A 22,586-nucleotide genomic window follows, 5' to 3' on the forward strand; every position below is an offset into this window, starting at 1 on the left:
CTTAATTTTAATTTTATTGTTTTAATCCATTGCACGAGGCAACGAAGGCCTGCATTAATGCAATAATGCAATAATACCGACTATAAAAGAATATAAAACATAAAATGCAATTAAATACATAATTATGCAAGATAAGTTTTATTATTTAGGTCGTTATAACACACGTTAAGATATTTTTTATACATTTGATGGGTCGACGTTTGGCCGCTATCTCGCCTGATGGTAAGTGATGATGCGGCCTACGATGGAGCACATCTGCCCATAAGCAACCTATTCACTCGGGCTTTGAAGACACCCAGGTGTATAACCTGGGTGTCTTCCATCAGGAAATACAGACTCTGGCAAAGAGTTCCACTCCCTAGCAGTTCGCACAAGGAAGCCTGAAGCTAAGCGCTTCATGCGAGTGGGTGGGATATCTACCATGAAGCGGTGGTGCTTTGCCGGTTGTACCATCTCACCCTCCATAGGACATCCAACTTCCTACCAGCCTGATGCGCCTTCGATTCTTTATATGAACCAAAGTTGAATGTAGGCGTCAGAGTTACGCCTAGAAGCTCAAAATGATCCATTATCGGAGCTGCTATGTAAGTAGTGGAATTTGACTGCACGGTTGCCGCAGTGGCTGGGGAACCGGCTGCCACGCAACGTGTAGTGGGTTCGATTCCCGCACGGAGCAACTCTTTGTGTGATCCACAAATTGTTGTTTCGGGCCTGGGTGTAATGTTTGTGTATGTGAACTTATATGTTTGTAAACGCACACACGACACAGAGAGAATGCTAGAGTGGCCAAGTGGATTTAAAAAAAATAAATTTTGAGCCTACCTTTAATTTAAGAGTACTACAATATTAACTGTTGTTTCCCATATTTTTAAGATTGTCTGTATGTACCTTAATTGGTAAGCCTTAATAAAAGAATAAACTGCTAGAAAGTTGAATTCTTTGTCTATGTTTCCCGATTGGTATAATCGGGGTATCTTCAAGGCCCGATTGAATAGATCGCTTACCACAAGGCGAGATAGTAAGGCCAATAATATCGACTCATCAACTATAAAAAGGGATTACTTCATTGCAGTAATTAATGCCTCAAAAAGATAGGTAGGCTCAATGCCCAATAAAGATAAACAATCCATCTTTTTATGGTTCTATATCGGGACTTTTAAAAAAGAAAATCGGTCAAGGCAAAAACATGTCCGATTTTTTTTTTTATTATTATGTTATCGGCTTACTCACGTAACTGTTTGATGAGGAACTCGACTAGTTTCAAGCCATACTAGAGGCTCATATTCAATAATAATATTTTCCTCGTCAAACAGTTACGTGAGCAAGCCGATAACATAATAATTAATTTAGTATGTCTCACGAAAGTTATAATAAGATTTTTTTATTTTAATTTTTAATCTATCTAATCTAATCACTGAACATAGTGTCATAAATGTGCAATAATACTTTTTCCAATGTCGGGATGACTTCATTGGTATTCGTACTTCCAATTACTCATTCTACAATATCATATCGTCACGCCTTTTATCCCCGAAGGGGCAGGCAGAGGTGCACATTACGGCACGTAATAACACTATACAATGTACACCGACTGTTCACCGTTTGTGTTATAAGTTCTATGTAATTGGAAGTGAGCATATTGCCATATACTGGATACAGTTCGAGACTCCGTGCTACTACTGAGCAATTTTCGAAAAACCAAAAGTCTAGAAATACTTTGCCCGTCGCAAGAATCGAACCCGAGACCCCCTTTCCGTCAATCGCACTTGCGACTACTACATAGACCAACGAGTCATTACACAATAATATTTACATTTTATGAACAACTCTACAACTCTATGACTGCCTCATTGGTCTAATGATTGCAAGTGCAACGGGTTGGACAAAGTATTACTGGGTTTTTTTCAGTAAGTCGAAAATTTCTCAGTAGTAGCACGGAGTCTAGAACTGTGCCCAATACATGACAATAGGCTCACCCCCTATTACATGTGACTTATAACACAAATGGTGAAAATTGTGTGTACATTGTATAGCCCTACACCTTCAGTGATAAAAGGCGTGACGATATAACACGATTTAATGAATGAACAAAGCACTAAAACAAACATTAAAAAATGAAATTGAAACATAACTATTAAATACTTAAAATTCAACTAAAGCAACAATTGTTTTGACTGTAAAACTAAATCGTATTCCGAGACTTTTAAAAAAAAAGTTGATTTAAAATTTAAATGTGTTTAACAGATGGTTAGACGTTGAACCCGATTGTTATGCAAACTGCAACTCTAGTTTAAAACTGTTAACTGAATTGTTATTGCATTTTTATAGTTGCATTTTTTAATAGTCTGTAGTTATTGTTTTAAGTTAGTAAGGTATTTGTTTTGATTATAAAAGGGATGCTATTTTGTTTAAATCATCACGAATAATTAAGAGAAAATTGGTTTGCTTAAAAGATTCCAAGTTTAAGGTGGATTTTCTACCAGAAATGTGCCTATCTATGCTGCGAGGATGTAATAACTAAGCTGTGAAATTATGTGACCGTTTGCATTGACACTCAGCTGAGTATACGATGTATCGATAGTAGCGAAACAATCTATAACACACATCCATAGCACGCATATTTCCATATAAAACATATCTTAGTTGAACCCGTTTCCTCCACTGTTAAAATAGCTTAACAGTCTTTGGTACACATAGGTGTACCAAAGAATATGATCCACAGCAACACATCACATCTCTGGTGGAAAAGCACCTCAAATCTTCACCGTGATCCGTCAGCTTGTTTGTCTTGGCGTGTTCCATGAAAAAAATTGAACATATAAGTAATACGTATAAAACATAAAACTAACTCTTAAACAAAATCAAATGAGACCACTTAACCACTGATAAAACATAAAACAATCAAAAATAACTCTTAACCCATTACAGAATAAAGTTTATTATAGCACTTATTATGATTTTAATTGAATTAATTATTCACAAAATATAGAATTTAGTTATGCTATAATGGGTTAACAACATGCATTAATACCATAACTCTCAAAATATCACACAACAACCAAACAAAACAGACAAACGGACAAACAAAACGAATAATTCTTTAAAAACAAAACGTATAAAGCAACAAGTAATGCTAAACTAATAAGACAGAGGGAGCCACTGTTTGCCCAAGACGTAAGCCGCTTCAGTAAGTACGGGGTAGAAATATGGAGGAGGTAATCTTAGGGAGGATGAGGTTGTTATAATTTATTATTTCTTTCTACATATAAGTGGGCTTTTTTTCGAAGATTTTTCAGGAGTCGGGAATTGTGTCCAGTATATGGCAATCCCACCCAAAACATAAATGTGAAAGGCTGCCAAGTTTGATAATATTGGAATGCTTCGCCTATAAAAGAAGTGAGATCTAAATAAGTACCAAGTTCCATACACAGACCTCAGTTAAAAATGATATAACAAGTTGGCAAGTTTTCACACACTTTATAAACCTACTAAACGCAACGAGTCAAGTATATAATTTTCTATTAAAACTTGCCAAGTTATATCATTTTTAACTGAGGTCTGTGTATGGAACTTGGTACTTATTTAGATCTCACTTCTTTTATAGGCGAAGCATTCCAATATTATCGAACTTGGCAGCCTTTCACATTTATGTTTTGGGTGGGATTTCATTTATTTTTGTAAGGTTTATTTTCTTTTTTTCTTATTTTACTTTACTTTGACTAAATACAAACCTTCGTAACGAATTTTAGGTCGGTACGACCATTGGAAGATATAGATACATTTTTTGTTTTAGTTCCTTAGGGGTATGAATTTACAGCTTCATTATTTTTAAAACCGACTCACACTTGACCATTTTCAGATTTTTTCCTTTACCTTGACCTAAAGACCTACCTCCATGCCAAATTTCAAGTCAATACGACCATTGGAAGTGGTCTAGGTTTTTGATGAGTGAGTGAGTCAGTCAGTCAGTCAGTCAGTGAGTGTATAGTAAAAATAGCGATTTTCTGGCGTCAATATCTCAAGACCTACAATAGGTACATTAATGAAATTTTGTATTTTAGATAAGTAAGTAGATCTCGACAGATACTAGAAATTTCATATGCGTAGATAAAATAGATTTTGAGTTATAGGTGGGTCGAACTTGGCCCGAAATGGTTCGTGTAATATAACCCACGGCCGGTGTGTCGGTTTTTTGCTCGAACTTGGCGGACACACTGCCGTGTGTCTAGATAGGCTCACCCCCTATTACATGGGACTTAAAACACAAGTGGTGAAAAGTGTGTAACGTGATATCACTCAGATTGAGCCGGCCTATTCGTGCCAAAGCATGGCTCTCCCACACTTAAAATTTGTAATTCCTCAGGTGTTGTATGCAGCAAGTACTATCAAGAGACACATCCGCTTCACTCCAAAGGAAAAGTCCTGTACCCTTAGTACGAGTTTGCTTCACGATAAACGAAAACGAAACGAGACCGCGTTCGGCGCTCTGATTGGCCGGCGTGAACGAACCAATCAATCAGAGCGATACATCGAGCGAGTCCGAGTTACATACTTCGGCATGAATGGGCCGGCTCGAGCGGGGTGATACCACGCTTGCATTATGTTACGTTGTATGAGTGAAGCTACCGGAGGCCTATTTACACCCCCCCCCCCCCTTACTGTGTACCACAAAAAAATAAATAAAATACGGTCATATCCACATTAATCCAAGTAAGACGCAGCAGCCGGCGGGCGCTCGGAGTCCGTATAAAATACCAATTATTTGTCGCTACAGAATATTAAATACATCACTTATACCAACGCACATCAACCTGCCACCATCTATCATATTCCTTCCCACCATTTTATACCCTATTCCCATCTAGTATAGAGTTGAAATTTGTTTAAAGAGGTCGGTGTATTTTAATGTGCAGTCTGTTAAAACATTTTTATATTAATTTTATTCCCATTATTATACACTTTAAGTCGTGTTTCGTACACGATTTACTCATTCGAAAGTAAATTGTGTTTGTTTTTATAATAGAGTCCATTTTCGTTTAATGTTTGTTTCTTAAGATTTTTTTATTCGAGAAGTTTTTTTTCTTGTGTCATATTTTAGATGGTTAAAGTTTTTTGAACAGATTTTACTTGGAAAAGTTATTTTTATGCATTGCGTTCCTCGCGCGCCTCAAAGAGCCATCAGACCACCACAGATGGGGCCCAGTAGGGCTGATTCCTGATCCGGAGCTGCGGACTACCTAGCGGGTTACCGAGGCTCCGGCTCGAAGAGCAAGAGTAGGAACGGGGTGGTTTTTAGCCAGTAAGAGTCTGATACTCTCTCTCGCTTCACCTGAGGCAAGAGAAGTCATTAGATGATTTTCCACCTTAAAAAAGGGTGTAAACTAGTCTATCTTGACTCGAATAAAATTGAAGTATCTATTTGTAATATTGAAATAACCAGCACTTTTTACTACTGCATGAATATATCTACATACGAAGTACGGACGACGAAGTCGCGAGCAACAGTTAGTTTCATAATAAAATTATAACCAGTGGACTTTTCAGTCTAGTCATAACACATAGGCTACTTTTTACCTCAAGGAAATGCGGGTGAAGCCACTGGCAGTGTCTAGTATTGGATAAATTGTATTGCCTAAGCTGTTATTAACTATAATGGCTAACTATTTGAAAATTGCTATTTGAAAATCAATTTTCTTTTATATTTAAAATAACGTCCATATTAATACTTGATGTGTTTTGTCTGGATTCTTATACGTTGTGCGTGTTTCCATTGTAAAACGAGGTTTTAAAAAAATAATCGTTGCCTGTGAGGATTTTCTCCTGTGTCGTGGGTGCGTTTACAGACATACAAGTTCTTATACACATGACACCCAGACCTTAAACAACAATTTCGACACCAGCAATTTATACTACGCTAACTCGAAATTTGGAAAAAACGTTTTTTTATGCCAAGTTGCTTAAAATGTGTGTTTACATACGTCATAAAAAAATTGAGAAGAAATATGCAAAAATAAGAAAGTTACAAATCTTATAAAACGCTAAGTGAAGGTACTTTTTGAAATCACTCGATTTATATTACGCCAACTATTATTAGCGGAGTGTGCGCGAGGATCACTTTGGTCAAAATCCGTGCAACACTGCGCTAACTCATAGTTAGCGTAGTTTAGTGCGTTCGTGTGTATACTTGTTCGTCTGTAAAATGAACGACTTAGCGACTGTTACATAGTAAATACTTATGTGTTAACGTATTAATTAGTTTATTAATGGTACGTTGACTATTCTTTTTGTAAGTAAGTACATGTTCTTTATAAAAATATTGAAATATGCATCAGATGATTGATCATGCACTACGACCTCCCGTACTACACTACGCTAACATAAGTTAGACGTGTATAAGATGTAACATTTTTTTGATGAATTACGTTTATATACGGCTAACTTGCGCTAAATCAAAAAATAGAAATTATTAAGGAAATATAAATATGAGATATTACAATGAATAAATTAAATATTAAGCATACCAAATTTCAAAAAAGTATCTTAATTAATGTAAAAGTTATCACGTTTTTCCCTTTAAACGCCTCTACTGTAAAGTACGCTTTTTTGAGTTAGCGTAGTATAAATTGCTGGTGTCGATTTGTGAATCATCATCACAATCATAGAGTTGCTCCGTGTGGGAATCACAGAAGAAAATACTAGTGTGTAGCAATGTTAAAAAAAAACTTTATACAATATGGCCCGAAATCTTTTACTTAGTAATTGCACTTGCAATCTCTCGAACAACGAGACTGAAAGAATAGATTTTAATTAATATCTTAAGTCTAACCATTCGTGAATTAAATAGGGGTTATGACGGGTATGAAAATTAAATTTCTATTTAGTGCGTAAGGTAATTAATGAAAAAATACTAGACACGTATTGTTTATTTTGTCATATAAAGTAACAATATTTAGATAAAACGAATCAAAGTTTAGAAATGGGAGCAAATACGTAATTTCTACGTTTAAAATGTACCTGGAATAGACATCACGTGATATTTCAAATCGATATAATTATGTTCAAAAAAATACGTGTCTAATATTTTAATATAATCTACAAGACAGACATTAAAATACGGTCTTTAATTAGTCACCTATTCTTTTATTCTAGTTCATAGATACTTCATATGTATAAAAATCTCGTATAACAATGAAAACAAATTCAGATTCTTTGATAGGGCACGCGTCAGCCATCTTTAGCTACCATTTGGCGCGCAAACTGCTGTCATCTGTCAAAAGTGACAGGTCGATTTGGCGGGACCTCATAACCCTATCATAGACAACAAAGAGGCTATAATCTTTAAGAAATTAAATTAATGTTAATATTGGTCGTTTTTGTAATATTTAAGCGATGTTAAGATGTTATCTGTTGAAGTGTTTAAGATTTTGGTTTTCTTTCACAAATTTTTTTGTTGTTTTTTTATTCGATCACAATGCCACACGTTAGGATTTTTCTCCTGTGTTGTGGGTGCGTTTACACGTAACACCCAGACCCAAAACAACAATTCGTGGATCACACAAAGAGTTGCTCCGTGCGGGAATCGAACCCGCTACACTTTGCGCGGCAGCCGGTTGTCCAGCCACGTCGTTGAATTGCATTTATTTTTCTAGATTATTTTAGACACTTTCATGCGTATTTTAGATACTGTAATTTTTGGGTTTTGCGAAATTAAAGTTATGTGAAATTTATGTATATAGTGTAAAAAATAGAGATAACCTACTTTAAATCACTACAATTACATTACACTAAATTAAAATTAAAATTACCAATAAAACTACAAAACTAAAATTACCAACTAATAATAACTCGCTAACAAAACATTACCACGTTCTATTAAAAACGCACACATTCAAACTACTTAAACACACACACATACAAAATCACACTCTCATCTATTCATCCCTCCCACGGCCACAGACATCACACAAATTCGAAATCTAAACGCAACGGACACAACGGAACGCGGCCGCCGGAAACGTCCGACACCGCATTTCCGGTCAACCGTTAAATTTGAATTTCGAACCGATATCGCCATTCCGCCGCAGACTTTTGTTAAGAGCGGACGTGTCGCCGGCCGGAGCGAAGGATGTTATCTCCTGTTTTTGTTTGTTTAAAATAACCTCTAGGGATTGGAAATTGTTTGTTGTTATTAATTTCATATTTCTGTTGGATATAATATGATGTTTAATGTCAAATTTCCAATATGGAAATTGAGGTCATAAATATTAACGGTCGTTACAGCTTATAGGCTGTGGATGTGATATGATCAGATACAATCATTAATCATACCTACATTTGCTCTGATGCACTCTAAAACTCCAGACGCCAAAGTTAAACCACAGCACGCATCTTTCTCGCAAATGTAGAAAAACCAAAAATATCAGTCTGTCGGTCAGTCCTCTAGTTGCTCTATTTACTCGTTCCAAAGTGTAGATTCCTATGGAGAAGAACGAGCAAGAAACTCCATAGGTTACTCTTTTTCAATCAGATTTACAATACAATACTTGGTTACATTGTTTCGTTGATTCAAAAAGTACCAATAGCTTTCCAAGCTGGACCTAATTTTATTTTGATGATATCTCAATTCTCAAAATCAAATAAACCTTTTTAAATCAAACACAATCATACCGTACGAGAACTGATAAAATGAACCACACCTCATGTTCCCACACTACAGAGGGGTAGGCAGAACAATAGGTGATATTCAAACTCGCGTGGGTAGCGGCTGTGTGAAACAAAACGCGTGCGGAGGAAATGTCATCGTATTGTCAGTTACGGAGTGTGGTACTATGGGTACTCGAATTTTTAGTTTGTGAGTTTTAAGATGATTTTTGGTGAGTTGGCGGTGTTGAATATAATGGTATATGCTGATTTTAGTTTGTATGTTTGAGGTGGTGATAATCACTGTGAAAGTTTGTTTATTTGGTTGTTCAGGTCATATTTTGTCCGTCAAGCACGCTGAAACTACTGAACGGATATTGTTTATTTATTTATTTATTTTACACTTTATGTACATTAGGTATACAAAGGTGGACTTAATGTCAATTTGGCATTCTCTACCAGTCAACCTTGGGATGATGCAGAGAGACAACAGTAGGTGTAACTTGCCAGCTTGTGTAGAAATATTGCTGTTTGGTATACCGACAGGTTAACAGTATGTGATGACAAATGAGCCACCTACCCGCCCTATAGGACGGGATGGTAGAGACTCCCACCACCAAACACGCTCAATTTTATGACGCTCTCATATGTAGTTCTGTCACTATCAATTCTTTAAAAGATGACAGAGATAGCACGATATTTAAGCATATTTAAGTACCACTTAAAATAGAGTAGCGTTTGAGTATTCGGACGATAGTGTAATAATTATTGTGATTTCATTTGATTGCCACATTGGTCGAGAAGTCGCAAGTATGACTGCCGGACAAGGGCTCCGGGTTCGATTCCCGGATCTAAAATTACCCTACGCAACGTCACGCCACGTAGTATATCCCCGAAAGGGTAAGCAGAGCGACTTTTCACTATTTGTGTTATATTAAATCCCATGTAATAGGGGGTGAGCCTATCGTACCTTATACCGGGCACAATTCCAGACTCCATGCTACTACTCTGAGATGGTTTTTTCGAAAATCCGAAAAAAGCTTAGTAATACTTTGCCCGACCCGGCCATCAAACTCGAGCCCATTTGTCCGACAGACGGACTTGCGTCCACTCGATCAACGAGTAAGTCAATTAGGTAGATAATTAGCAATCCTTAACACATTGAACGCCGTGGTGGCCATCGGTGATCGACGTTAGCGGAGGATTTGCCTACAACAGTTTTCTATTGGCAGTCTACTGCCACACTGGTCATTTAATGGTTACTTAACCCAGTCATAAGCATTGCTTGCCATACAAAATCGTTACTAAGGAATAGTTTAAGTAATCATTAAATGACTCTGAGTGTGGCAGTTAATTCAGTTACTTAATAAATATCATAACACAACTCACACACTTCTCACTTTCGACTACAAAGTGAGAACAACAAACAAATAGTAGTTCCCATAAACGATCCGTGCTACCATCCGGCGGAAGTGTCAGCCGCCATATTGTTACACGTTGCGCGTTACAGCTACACGATACATGATACGGGTGTGTTTTAAATTAATATTTGAGGGTAGATGTAGGTCACGATAGGAGATCGTCACTAAACTGTGTGACAGACAGACTGACAGACTGACATGTGTGTGTTTTGTCCGTCTGTTACGGAATATAGAAACTTTGTAATTATGTGTTTAGAAATTATTGTGTTATGTAATATCATTACTGTTATATATCTCGATGGGGTAAGCACAGTTATGGTAATTATACAATTTCATTATTAAAAGAATCTACATTTAAATCCCAGAAAAATTCAAACTCTAACAAAAATCCACTTAAAATCGTTTTAGGCCGCAGATTTAAGACTCTTTTCATGCATAGGGTTTGAAACTTACCTACGGCAAGTACCAATGTGACAATTTCCAAGTAAGCTCACTTTTTTTCATGGAATAGGGGTGCAAACGAGCAAACCCTCACCTGATGGTAAGCGATCAGTGCCGCCCATGAACACCCGCAACACCAGAAGAGTTACAGGTGCGTTGCCAACCTTTTAAAAAGGAATACGTTCTTTTCTTGAAGGATTGAAGAACGTATCGGTTCGGAAATACCGCCGACGACAGCACAACTGCATACTCATACATACTTTCATGTAGTGTATGTAATGCGACATCTCATAAATATTCGCTAATCACTCTTATAGTAAACAAGACAGTTTACAAAATGAACTAATAACAGACAAACAAACACATATTTCAATTCAAATCAAAACCACTTTAACTCAATACTCAAAATGCATTAACTTCTACCCACCTCCTTAGGACAATAGCGTGATATTACTTAGTTAATAGTTTACAAAGAGAGCCGCTAAGTGAATCAGTTATTTTAACTTATTGTTTTAAAGTTAGTTAACAGATCATGGCTAACTACGGTGTGTGTGGAGTAAGGTACAAATTTTACAGGACCGTAGAGGGGAGATGAAAATTAAACATCTAATAAGTCCGTCAATGAGATAAGAACAATTAATTTTTTTAGATAATATGTAATTTTTATTTTTACCGACGACCTAAAACGTGGTGGTTCTCAATTCATCCGGTATTTTTTTTGTATGTATGTACCTACACCAATAACGTCGAGATGCATGGACCGATTTGTATAATTCTTTTTTCGACACGGATTGGCTCATCAAGGTCCCATAGAAATTTGTTTCAGATTAGTTCAGTAGTTTTTATTTTATTAGCTTTATAAGAACCTGAACGACGTAATTTTCGCGATAGTTTATACATCGATTACTTAAACATTTCTGGTTCAATTTGCGTGATTTAAGTTTAGGAGTTAAGTTTAGGAGCGGCCGTTAAGTAACGACACCGTATGAAATAAAGTAAATCGCGGCGTCACATGATATTTCAAATCATAAGATAATTATTGTAAGAATTTTGTAAGAAAAAAAAAATACGTGCCTAATGTTTTAAATTAATCTACCAGACCCACATTAAAATAAAATTTAGAAAATTACTCTATTCTGAAGTATGGCTCCCTCTCGTAAAAGGCTTTGCAAAATGTTTTAATTTGTTCGTAGCACGTAAGCTCCTAGTAAAAAGGTAATAGCAATCATTGCTACGTGCTACGAAAAGTCTACGAGTCTACGGCGTAGGCGCCTACGAGATTTGTTTAGTTTTAATTTTAGTTATTTTAAAACTTTAATGTGGTTTATTTCATTGTTTATTAAACTAGTTAATCTTTAGTAAAGCTTCTGCTATCGGTCTCACCCGCGTTCTAATAAAACATAATATCCTATCACCCGAGTCAGTTCATACCATGTCTTTATACTAAATTTTATCAAAATCCGTTCAGTAGTTTCAGCGTGATGACAGACAAACGTTGAAACTAACAAACTTTCACATTTGTAATATTAGTGTGATTGGAATAAATGATTTGACATTGACTTTTCACTTCAATCCCCTATTCATCTACTTTTTCAAAACCTAATTCATATCGTCCCCAAAAATGTCCCAACTCCACAGCTTACAGATTACAAATGTCGGTAAAACTGTCTGGTTTCAATTTCCACCTGTCTATTGTGCGTGCAACAGTAGACGCCATTGTCTGTGCATGGGCGAGTTTCTCTGCTTATACCCCGCGCTATACGTATGTATTGTGATACTTTATGTATGTATGTGGTTTTAGTACTATTGAAGCCATTTACTATTGAATAACCCACATTAAAAAAGAAAGTTCTCAGTTTGACCTGTACATAGAATTATTTCGTGTTTGGCTTGTAAATCGGTTCAGATTTTGATGCGGTTTTTTTTATGGAATAAGGTGGTAAATGAGCAGACGGATCACCTGATGGTAAGCAATCGCCGCCGCCCTTGGACACCCGTAACACCAGAGGCGTTACAAGTAAGTTGCTGGTTGTTGGGAAATCTGAGATTGGGCCTCCGGAAACGTAACTCACACAGCGAAACACAACGTAAGCGCTGTTTCGCGTCGGTTTTCTGTGAGACCGTAGTATCACTCCGGTCAAGTCGGCCCATTCGTGCCGAAGCTTTTCCACACTTAAGTTCACTTAATCCTAGTATTTAGGCAATGTTATTTAAAAATGTAAAGAAATTATTATCGATTGCGATCTCGTGGGATAAAAAGTAGTCTATATTATTCCAAACCATAATCTACCCTTGTTGCAAATTTCATCCCGATCCCTTTATCAGTTTAGACATGAAGGAGTAACAAACATACATACAAACTCACAAATATGCTCTTTCGAATATATGTATAATACTAGCGGACCCGACAGACGTTGTCCTGTCTACACGTCTTTAATTTGAAAATTTTAAACTTTTTTTAATAAGCTAAAACATTCTGGACCTTTTTGATGAAAATTGTCATTCAAATGTTATGACAATATCTAACGTCATTAATATTTGACACTGCGATGGTAACGCCGTCTGTCGGATCCAATGTAAAACATTCCAAAATCAACAACTACAAATAAATTAAAATTTAATTAAAAAAACATTGTCAAGCGGACAAAATTGTGAATGTAAACCATTCTCAGATCCCCTTGAACACACACAAAAAAAATCATCAAAATCGATCCAGTCGTTTAAGAGAAGTTCAGTGACATACACACGTACAGAAGAATTATATATATAAAGATTAGTAGCATTAACAGTACGTATAGCAGGTAGGCCCGGTGTATCAAAATATTGGCTAGTCTCCAGTATCTGCCTGTGACATTCAATTTGTCGTCATATCTTCAAGCTTAACGGTAGATTAGTATCAGTAGTTACTGATATTTTGGAATAAGTTTACTTATTGAAAATGATAGGATTTGTATGGTTCAGTTAGTTAGTGACATTGGAAATCGGTTTGAGTTGATGTTTAGAATTTTACATGTTTATATTAAATTGGTGTGGGAGAGCCATGCTTCGGCACGAATGGGCCAGCTCGGCCGGAGTGATATCACGGCCGAGCAAAAAACCGACGTGAAATAACGCATGCGTTGTGTTTCGTTGTGTGAGTGAGGTTACCGGAGGCCCAATTACTTCCCTTCCCAATCTCCGATTTTCGGGGTCTTGATTGGTAAAATAGAGCTCATTGAAAACGGTTAAACATATGTTTTTTATGTATGTAGGTATTACATAATTATTACACAAGGTACATAAGAACACAATAAAATACATAAGCAAATAATTATTACATTACTAACTTGTTACTCGGGTCGGTAGATGCGACTATCAAGTGAAGTGTTTCGTATTCAATTCCTAGATCGGGCGAAATATTATTCCGTATGCAGGACCAAGTTAATCAGAGAGTTATATTGCCCAATGTTATTGGGTCGTACGCAGCAACAAGTTTATCAGAGTTATATTGCCCAATCTCTGCCAAAATAACAATCCCTCAATCGGGTATACGATACCCACGAGAAGAATAACGGTGGTATCCACAGCGTCTACCCTTAAAACACCGAATAGAAATATCAGTCAATCTTTAAACAGCTGTTTTCCAATGTCGCACCGTTTTGGGGTGTCTCACCCCCTAGCGCCCCCTATCCTAAGCACACGGAGGGGGTGACTATAAACAATGTTATTGGTTTGTCCGTCGTGTTTGTCACGACACCGTTGTGACGTCACTTGACCAGAAACTTGATATTGGGGCTTTGCAATTTCAATCTGTTTTTTGAACAAACGTCGTGTTGGGATAGAGATGTTGGATTCAAAATTGAGATTTTTTAAAATCGTTTGAAATTTTTGGATGCCCGCTGTAGATTTAGAAATGGATATCATTTAAAATTTTAATGTTTGATTGCTTACTGCCGCACTCTTAATGATTACTTAAACTGTTCCTTAGTAACAATTTTGTTTAGAAAGCAATTGCTTAGGACTGGATTCAGTAACCATTAAATGACTCTGAGTACGGCGGTTACTGTAGTGTAGGCAAGCTGAAAAAGCAATCAAGACCCACCCATGTTTCCATGCCCCGCCATGCTTCGAATGCACGAATGGGCATTTACCGGCTTATACCATAAAAAAGTAACTCAACCATAACATTACTGCTCATAAACATACAACCGCCTATAAGTTAAGTTCTAATGTTAGTGTTAGTGACCATGTCAGTTGAAAAACTTGTTACTCAATCATGAATTAAAAAGTACAAACTACATAGAATAATTAAAACAAACCCACTATTTATGTTGCAAATACCGTTTATATTGAGCAATGAATACCAACAACGATCCCAATAACACATTAAACACAAAATTCATAAAAACTATATGCGTAATCACATACACATCATCTTTAGTTTTATCTTTTTTCTTATTAAAGCACATTTTACCATAATTGAGACAGTAATATAGGTATTTCGCTAAGACAAAGAGAGATAGCATCATGTCCAATGTTATAACGCCCATGCTACAATGTAATAGACAAATGCTTTCAAATATACATCCAAAGAATATGAGCAGACTTGCGAAGAACATGATCCACATCAGGTAATTTAGGTTAGTGACTAGCCAACAGTAGTCGGGATCCTTTTTGCATGCGATCGCCATGTCGCTTTCTGGGCCTGAAAATAACAAAAAAAAAAAAATTAAAATAAATAAATTAATTGTATGTAGTTACCTTTTTTTAAGGGGGGAAATCATCCAATGACTTCTCTCGCCAGGGCGTGGCGAGAGGGAGTGTCAGACTCTTACTGACTAAAAACCAGCCCGTTCCTACTCCTGCTTTTCGAGCCAGAGCCCCGGTAAAACTGCTAGATAGCGGCTCTTTTTATTAGCTAGCATGACTACTTCGCAGAAGGAGGAGACGCCGTCCCATTCCCCCTCACTCCGCACCATGGCCTAAACCAGGGCCGGACGCGAGAGGTCACCGTCGCCGATCGCATCCCTAAGGACACGGCGGTGCTCAGCCCATGCAGGACACACCGCTACTGTATGCTCCACCGTGTCCTCCGGGTGGTCCTCGCAGCGGCTCTGGATCAGGCATCAGCTCTACTGGGTCCCATCTGTGGTGGTCTGGTGGCTCTATGAGGCGCGCGCGGTACCCAACACGCCGTACGCATGGGTTTGTTTCTGGTCGGGCGACGAGCTAGCATTGTTAGCCGTCCGAAGTTTATGTAACCTATAGGCTATAATTTTCATGAGATATACTAAATTAATTATTATGTTATCGGCTTACTCACGTAACTGTTTGACGAGGAACTCGACTAGTTTCAAGCTACCTATAGGCTGTTGATGTAATGTGCTATAAGAATAAACCAATTAGACGTACCTGCGAGTTTATAAGCTAAGCTGAGGAGAGGACCAAAGATCCCAGACACGATGGCGCACCCGATGGAAAGCAGAATATTATAGAAACGCCACATAGTGATACAGACTTCGAAGATTCCCCACTGCTCTTCCCACATACTAAAAGTGAATGTAAATTTTACACATTAAGTTTATAAAAGTAAACGTCGTACGCATCGCAGAATCGTTCGCATTGCACGCATCGGACAGAATATTATAGGTCGCACGGATCGCACGGATCGTACGCATCGCACGGATCGCACGCATCGCACGGATCGTACGTATAGCACGGCTCGCAAGGATCGCACGCATCGCACATCGCACGGATCGCACGCATCGCAAACATCGTACGGATCGCACGCATCGCACGGATCGCACGCATCGCACGGATCGCACGCATCGCACGCATCGCACGGATCGCACGGATCGCACGCATCGCACGGATCGCACGCATCGCACGGATCGCACGCATCGCACGGATCGCACGGATTGCACGCATCGCACGGATCGCACGCATCGCACGCATCGCACGCATCGCACGCATCGCACGCATCGCACGCATCGCACGCATCGTACGGATCGCACGCATCGCACGGATCGCACGCATCGCACGGATCGCACGCATCGCACGGATCGCACGCATCGCACGGATCGTACGCATCGCACGGATCGCACGCATCGCACGGATCGCACGCATCGCACGGATCGCACGCATCGCACGGATCGCACGGATCGCACGGATCGCACGCATCGCACGGATCGCACGGATCGCACGCATCGCACGGATCGCACGCATCGCACGGATCGCACGCATCGCACGCATCGCACGGATCGCACGGATCGCACGGATCGCACGCATCGCACGGATCGCACGCATCGCACGGATCGCACGCATCGCACGGATCGCACGCATCGCACGGATCGCACGCATCGCACGGATCGCACGCATCGCACGCATCGCACGGATCGTACGCATCGCACGGATTGCACGTATCGGACGCATCGCACGGATCGCACGAATCGCACGGATCGCACGCGTCCTACGGATCGCACGCATCGGACGGATCGTACGGATCGCACGCATCGCACGGATCGCACGCATCGGATGCATCGTATGCATCGCACGCGTCGTACGGATCGCACGCATCGTACGGATCGCACGCATCGTACGGATCGCACGCATCGGACGCATCGCACGGATCGTACGGATCGCACGGATCGCACGCATCGCACGGATCGTTCGCAATCGCACGCATTCCGTATGACGTCATCGTACGTATCGCATCGCACGCATTGAACGCATTACCTGACGTACGATGCGGATCAGTGGACGCAGTTGTATGAGTTTCTATACAAGACAAACTAAAATCCGTTGCGTGCGATGCGTACGATGCGGGCCTGTGAACGCTTACCCCAATTAAACCACCGTATTGGTATAATGTTTTTGAGATCCGATTATTCTCACATTGTGTTACACTTATTGATTTTTTTCGATTTTGATAGTGACAGTGTCAACTGTTTAATAGAATAGACAGTTTTTCTATTTTTTTATTATTATTTCTTTTTTGTGCACCTGATAAGTGTCTATGGTCAGCAAATAACCATAAATAAGTAATTTTATTATAACTTTCGTGAGACATACCACGGAGTAAATACAAAGAGACATACTAAATTAATTATTATATTGTCGGCTTACTCACGGAACTATTTGACGAGGAACTCGACGAACAGACTATTATTTATTTCTTTATTTATTGATGTATCAAAAGTACCTATTTCTGGTTTAAGTGGAATAAATGATTTTATTTTGACTTTGAAACATAACTCACTCCTTTTAACTAAATCCTTAACTCCTTTTGTTTGATACGCACGATAAAAAGGTATGCACATGTAAGTTTGTACAAGGCCGGTAATGGAATGATCAAACAGAGGGAACAAGCGCGGTGACAGCGCGGCGACAACGAGGTGGCGGCGCACTTTACTCACTGTTCCCTAAAAAATCACTATAGATTCTCTGTGCGTTTACAAACATACATAAGACAGCTTGTAATAAAAAACACACTGATCCAGTATCCACTGTCGAGTGAGTCGCAAATGGAATTGCCGGGCAAACGGGTCTCGGGTTCGATTCCCGGATCGGGCAACAGTAATGCTGGGCTTTTTTCGCTGTTACGAAAACTTCTCATTCAGGTGAACCTATTTCATGGGACTTATTAAATTGTGAAAAGAAGCTGCACTTTGTATTACGTACCGTAATGTGTACACTTTTTCTAACCAAATTCTACAAAAACCAACACAAAAAAAATAAAACAAAATATACATAACTTTCAGATGCTGTCTGTATTTATAAACAACATAGGAATACATGCACAGAAGCAACAAATACATTAAGCACAATACACCCAGCGTAATGATGTAAGCACGATCATTGCCCACCCTGCCAGGCGTGTGATCAAAACATTGTATATCAACAAAGTTGCAATGTATTATAAAATAAATAGTTGACATAAACGCTATGACCATATTAATAAGGGTGAAATTTAAAAACCAATCTAGTCCACATTTCCTTTCATTGATTACTGATACTAGCAGGCATAGATTTGATACAAACATAAGCCACATTTGTGATGTTATTATGATGAGAAGATTTGCGTATCCCGGCTCGGTTTTCATTATTTTTGATATGTTCGTGTTGTCTGCTGTAAAAGATAGTAAAAAGACAAAATTATAGTTATTTGAATATTGGAGTGGGTAAATACCTAATAGGTAGTACAAATATTAAAAAATGTAGCCTCTTTATAAATATCTATCCCTATATTCCGATAATCCTGCATTTACCACACTGATAGTATATTTCCTAACTCCTTCAAAAGGCTTCGGCAATTTCGCGATTCTTGTAACAACCCTGTGGTGTTTCGTAACCACCAATGGGCTTGCTTGCTTATCATCAGCTTATCCGTATGCTTGTTTACCGGTTTGTTACATAATAAATTAGTATTAGCAAATAACAGCTCCATGTTCTTTGACCATAGAAGAGCTGTATCGTTGTAGGTTGTCTAGGAATGTTACAGACATGCGGCGCGGCTGTTATAATGCCGTATTTGTAAGGAGTGTTCAAATTAGCTCAAAGATAATAATGCACTTTTTGGCTTAACTACTGGGACTATTTCGCTCATTTTTATTATATTATCAGCCAAGACGATAACAAATATGTGGTTTAAATCTACATAGTATAAAACACTTTGTATGCTTAAATCTTTAAAACTACGAACGGATTTTGTTTTTTTACAGATAGAGTAATTCAAGATAAAGGTTTATATGTATAATACATGCATAATATATCATCATTTGCACCCATGCGAGGCTGGAGGCGGGTCGCTAGTTACTAATATTATAAACATACATACATAACCTCACGCCTGTCTCCCATGGGGGTAGGCAGAGACAATGGAACGCCAATTGCCACGGTTCTTACACACTTCTTTCGCTTCATTAACAGTCATCAGTCTTTTCATGCATGCTCGTCGGTTAAAGGTACTTTTAATTTGGCCCTTTTTTAATATATCGCCAATCTGGTCGCTATTTGTCTAATATTATAAAATGCTAAAGTTTCCCCATAAGTTTAAGTAAGAAAATTACCTCCACGCTCGAAAGAAAACAGTGTGTGCACAGGCCCAAATACAAACGAGAACAACAACATACACATGCACAGCCCACCAGTAAACATTCGCCACGTTTGATAATGAACCTTATGAGACATTATTTCTATTATTTTAATCATAATTTTCCTTTAAAACATAATTTCTATCGTTTAAAATTAAAATACAATTTGAATAACCAAAACTTTCGTTAATTTTATAATGTTTTGACAGCACTTTGACAGTTGTGTTTTTTTTAATTTTGTGGTGTAGTTGTGGTCAAGGTGTTTCTTTATTCGGCTTTGTGTTAAAACTGTTTGGTGTTTGTTATGTAGACACAGACAGTGGTGTACATACAATTAATTACTCCATTCTTTTTACTGAGAATTTAAATAGGTAGCCAATTGGTCGTTTTACCAACCGCTCCTAAACGATCCCTTAGCTAAGAGCTACTTAACATGAAGGTGCCACCTCAACTAGTCACTTTTAAGTGTGGAATAGCCATGCTTCAACACTGTTAGGTCGACCCGATGAGTGATACCACGACCTCACAGAAAACCGTCATGAAACAATGTTTGCATAGTGTGAGGTTACCAGAAGCCTAATTATCCCAATTTCTTTAAACCCCAACAATCCTTAAATTCCGAACTTCCAAAGGCCGGCAACGATCTTGTAACGCCTTAGGTGTTTCCGGCTGTCTAGGGGCTCCGGCGATTGCTTACCATCAGGTGATAGGTCTGCTCGTTTACCGGCTTATACCATAAAAACACTCTACACACAGACCAATAACATAATATACCCTACCAACAGCCCTCCTAAAAAAAACAATCACACAAAAATAACATTTTTACTAAACAATTTAACTTCAAAAAAGAACAAAAAAAATACATGACTAATACCCCTGGTTCGCTCGCAAAGGTGGTATTAGTGAGAAATGTAAATATTTTCGAGTCATTTAGTTAAATGCGCTTTACAACTGATTTTACGAACGGACAGACGAGCGGACAAATGAGTTGAGTACTTCATTATGAGGTACAAGCGTTGGGGAATGTGGGTATAGGTTGGTAAAAAAAAAATAGGGGATATTTTTTCGTTTAAGGTATTGGTAATGAAATGTTGTGCTTTTGTTTTTGTTTAAAATCGCGTTGGTGTTAAGTTGTTTTAAATGTGTGATTGTCATCAAACAATCAAAGAAACTGCTGAAACGAAAGATTCCCCAAGATTTGCTGCAGTAGACACACAAATATATTAAGAAGGATGCGACCCAGGTTGCTACCTTGAACACGCCTTTAATGAACAAACGAAACTACTGCTCAATGTCTCAATTGTGACAGATTGCATTATATAAGAATAATAAAAAATGTGTGATAGATAAACGTGGAGTCAGGTTTGAACAGCAGAGTAGACACCAATTGAGACCCACCTGTACTCTTGTACCGCACGTCGCGTTCCACGTGCATCTGAAACAGTCAGATCACCACAGATGGCCCAGTAGGGCTGATGCCCGATCCGGAGCTGCGGACAACGTAACAGGTTACCGGGGCTCCGGCTCAAAACAAGAGATGGAACAAAGAGGTTTTTAGTCAGTAAAAATCTGAAACTCCCTCTCTCGCCTCACCCAAGATAGGAGAAGATATTGGATGATTCTCACCCATCAAATATAAAAATTGTTTGTCAAAATGCTCTTGCACGATATTATCTAATACTACACGCACGAAGAGTAGGGATTTTAACAATTGTATGTGTACTCTACCATTACTATCACAGTCAAAATGTATACCTCGTATACCTAAAAATCATTTACATATTTCTAACCCATCTAAATCCACTCTCCCCTGTACCGCAACAGAGAAGTATGCAGAAAAATGTTCATTACCGTCGGAGCTGCACGGTTACCACTGTTAGACACAAAACGACAACAACACACTCAGTACTTGTAGCTGCAAGTTGAACCGTTATTGGGAAATAACTGCGCTGTGTGTTTAACTACCAGCAGTTTATTTTTGGTACAGTATTGAGGTAAAGTAAAGGCATATAAATCTAGGTTTCCTATGGCATCAAACAATAGGGATGATGACGGGGTATGAAAATTAAAAATCTATTTAGTCCGTCAGTTAGGTTATGAAAAAATATTAGACACGCGTTTTATTTTTATTTTATCGTATAAGATAACAATACTTTGAAAAAAACAAACAAAGTTTAGAAGTGGGAGAAAAATACGTCACTTCTACGTGTAAAACGTACCTAAAAGTGACATCACGTGATATTTTAAATCAATATTTATTATCTTCGAAAGTATTTGTTTCTAAAAGAAAATTTAAACAAATATGTGTCTAATATTTTAAACCGTCTTTTATTCCGTTATTTTTTTCTCCACCTAAAACGATCCTGAAATTCCTAACCCCTAAAAGACTTACAAAACACTTGTAACGCCTCTGGTATTTCAGGTATCCATGGGCGGCGGTGATTGCTTACCATCAAGTGATACATCTGCTCGTTTACCGGCTTATACCATAATACAAACAAAAAAAGTGCATAAGCACGAAATCAAAAATAAAATAATGTTTATCCTGAAAAAGTATCTTCTCATTAGAATTGTTCAGTATTTCAGTTACAGCGTGCAATTTCCACAATGGGAGAGCCTACGTGTGTTTAATTCAGGCTGTTTTGAGAATGCCCGTTATGAGCCGGACTTCATACATCAAGTGTGGGCAAGCGAGAGTTGCACTTTTTGTATAAGGTTTTATCCATAGAATTATGAGGAAATCTCATTGGGAAATGTCTTCAAAAATATTTGAGTCTGTATGCAATATATAGTTTTTGTTAATTCAAAACTAGAGGACTCTTAAAATATTTCAAATGACCGACTGTTTGAATAAACTGCAACTTTGAATTGTGGAGAGTTCGATACTGATAATTTCAAATTAACCAGTCATTTGGTTAAGTAGAATTGAATTTATCGTTTGAATTACCAGGCGTACAACAATGTATTTATTTAGGTCGAAATATAAAGAGATTTTCTAAGGACCTCGTGATAA

General features: G+C 38.2%; 3 long non-coding RNA genes across 3 annotated transcripts in view; 1 reads left to right on the plus strand and 2 right to left on the minus strand.

Annotated features, from left to right (window-relative positions):
* Positions 1-22,586, plus strand: part of LOC126912136 (uncharacterized) — a 196,196-nt gene that overhangs the window by 14,253 nt on the left and 159,357 nt on the right. The gene's annotated exons all lie outside the window — the stretch shown is intronic.
* Positions 14,817-17,433, minus strand: LOC126912133 (uncharacterized). The gene is made up of 3 exons (XR_007706777.1): positions 17,323-17,433; positions 15,894-16,030; positions 14,817-15,186 (listed from the first exon to the last, which is right to left on the minus strand). It is a non-coding gene; the product is annotated as an uncharacterized LOC126912133 (long non-coding RNA).
* Positions 18,228-19,786, minus strand: LOC118279944 (uncharacterized). Its single transcript, XR_004784037.2, has 2 exons — positions 19,550-19,786; positions 18,228-18,609 (listed from the first exon to the last, which is right to left on the minus strand). It is a non-coding gene; the product is annotated as an uncharacterized LOC118279944 (long non-coding RNA).

Source organism: Spodoptera frugiperda, chromosome 22 (genome assembly GCF_023101765.2).
Source record: "Spodoptera frugiperda isolate SF20-4 chromosome 22, AGI-APGP_CSIRO_Sfru_2.0, whole genome shotgun sequence".
In the NCBI taxonomy this organism is placed as follows: Eukaryota; Metazoa; Arthropoda; class Insecta; order Lepidoptera; family Noctuidae; genus Spodoptera; species Spodoptera frugiperda.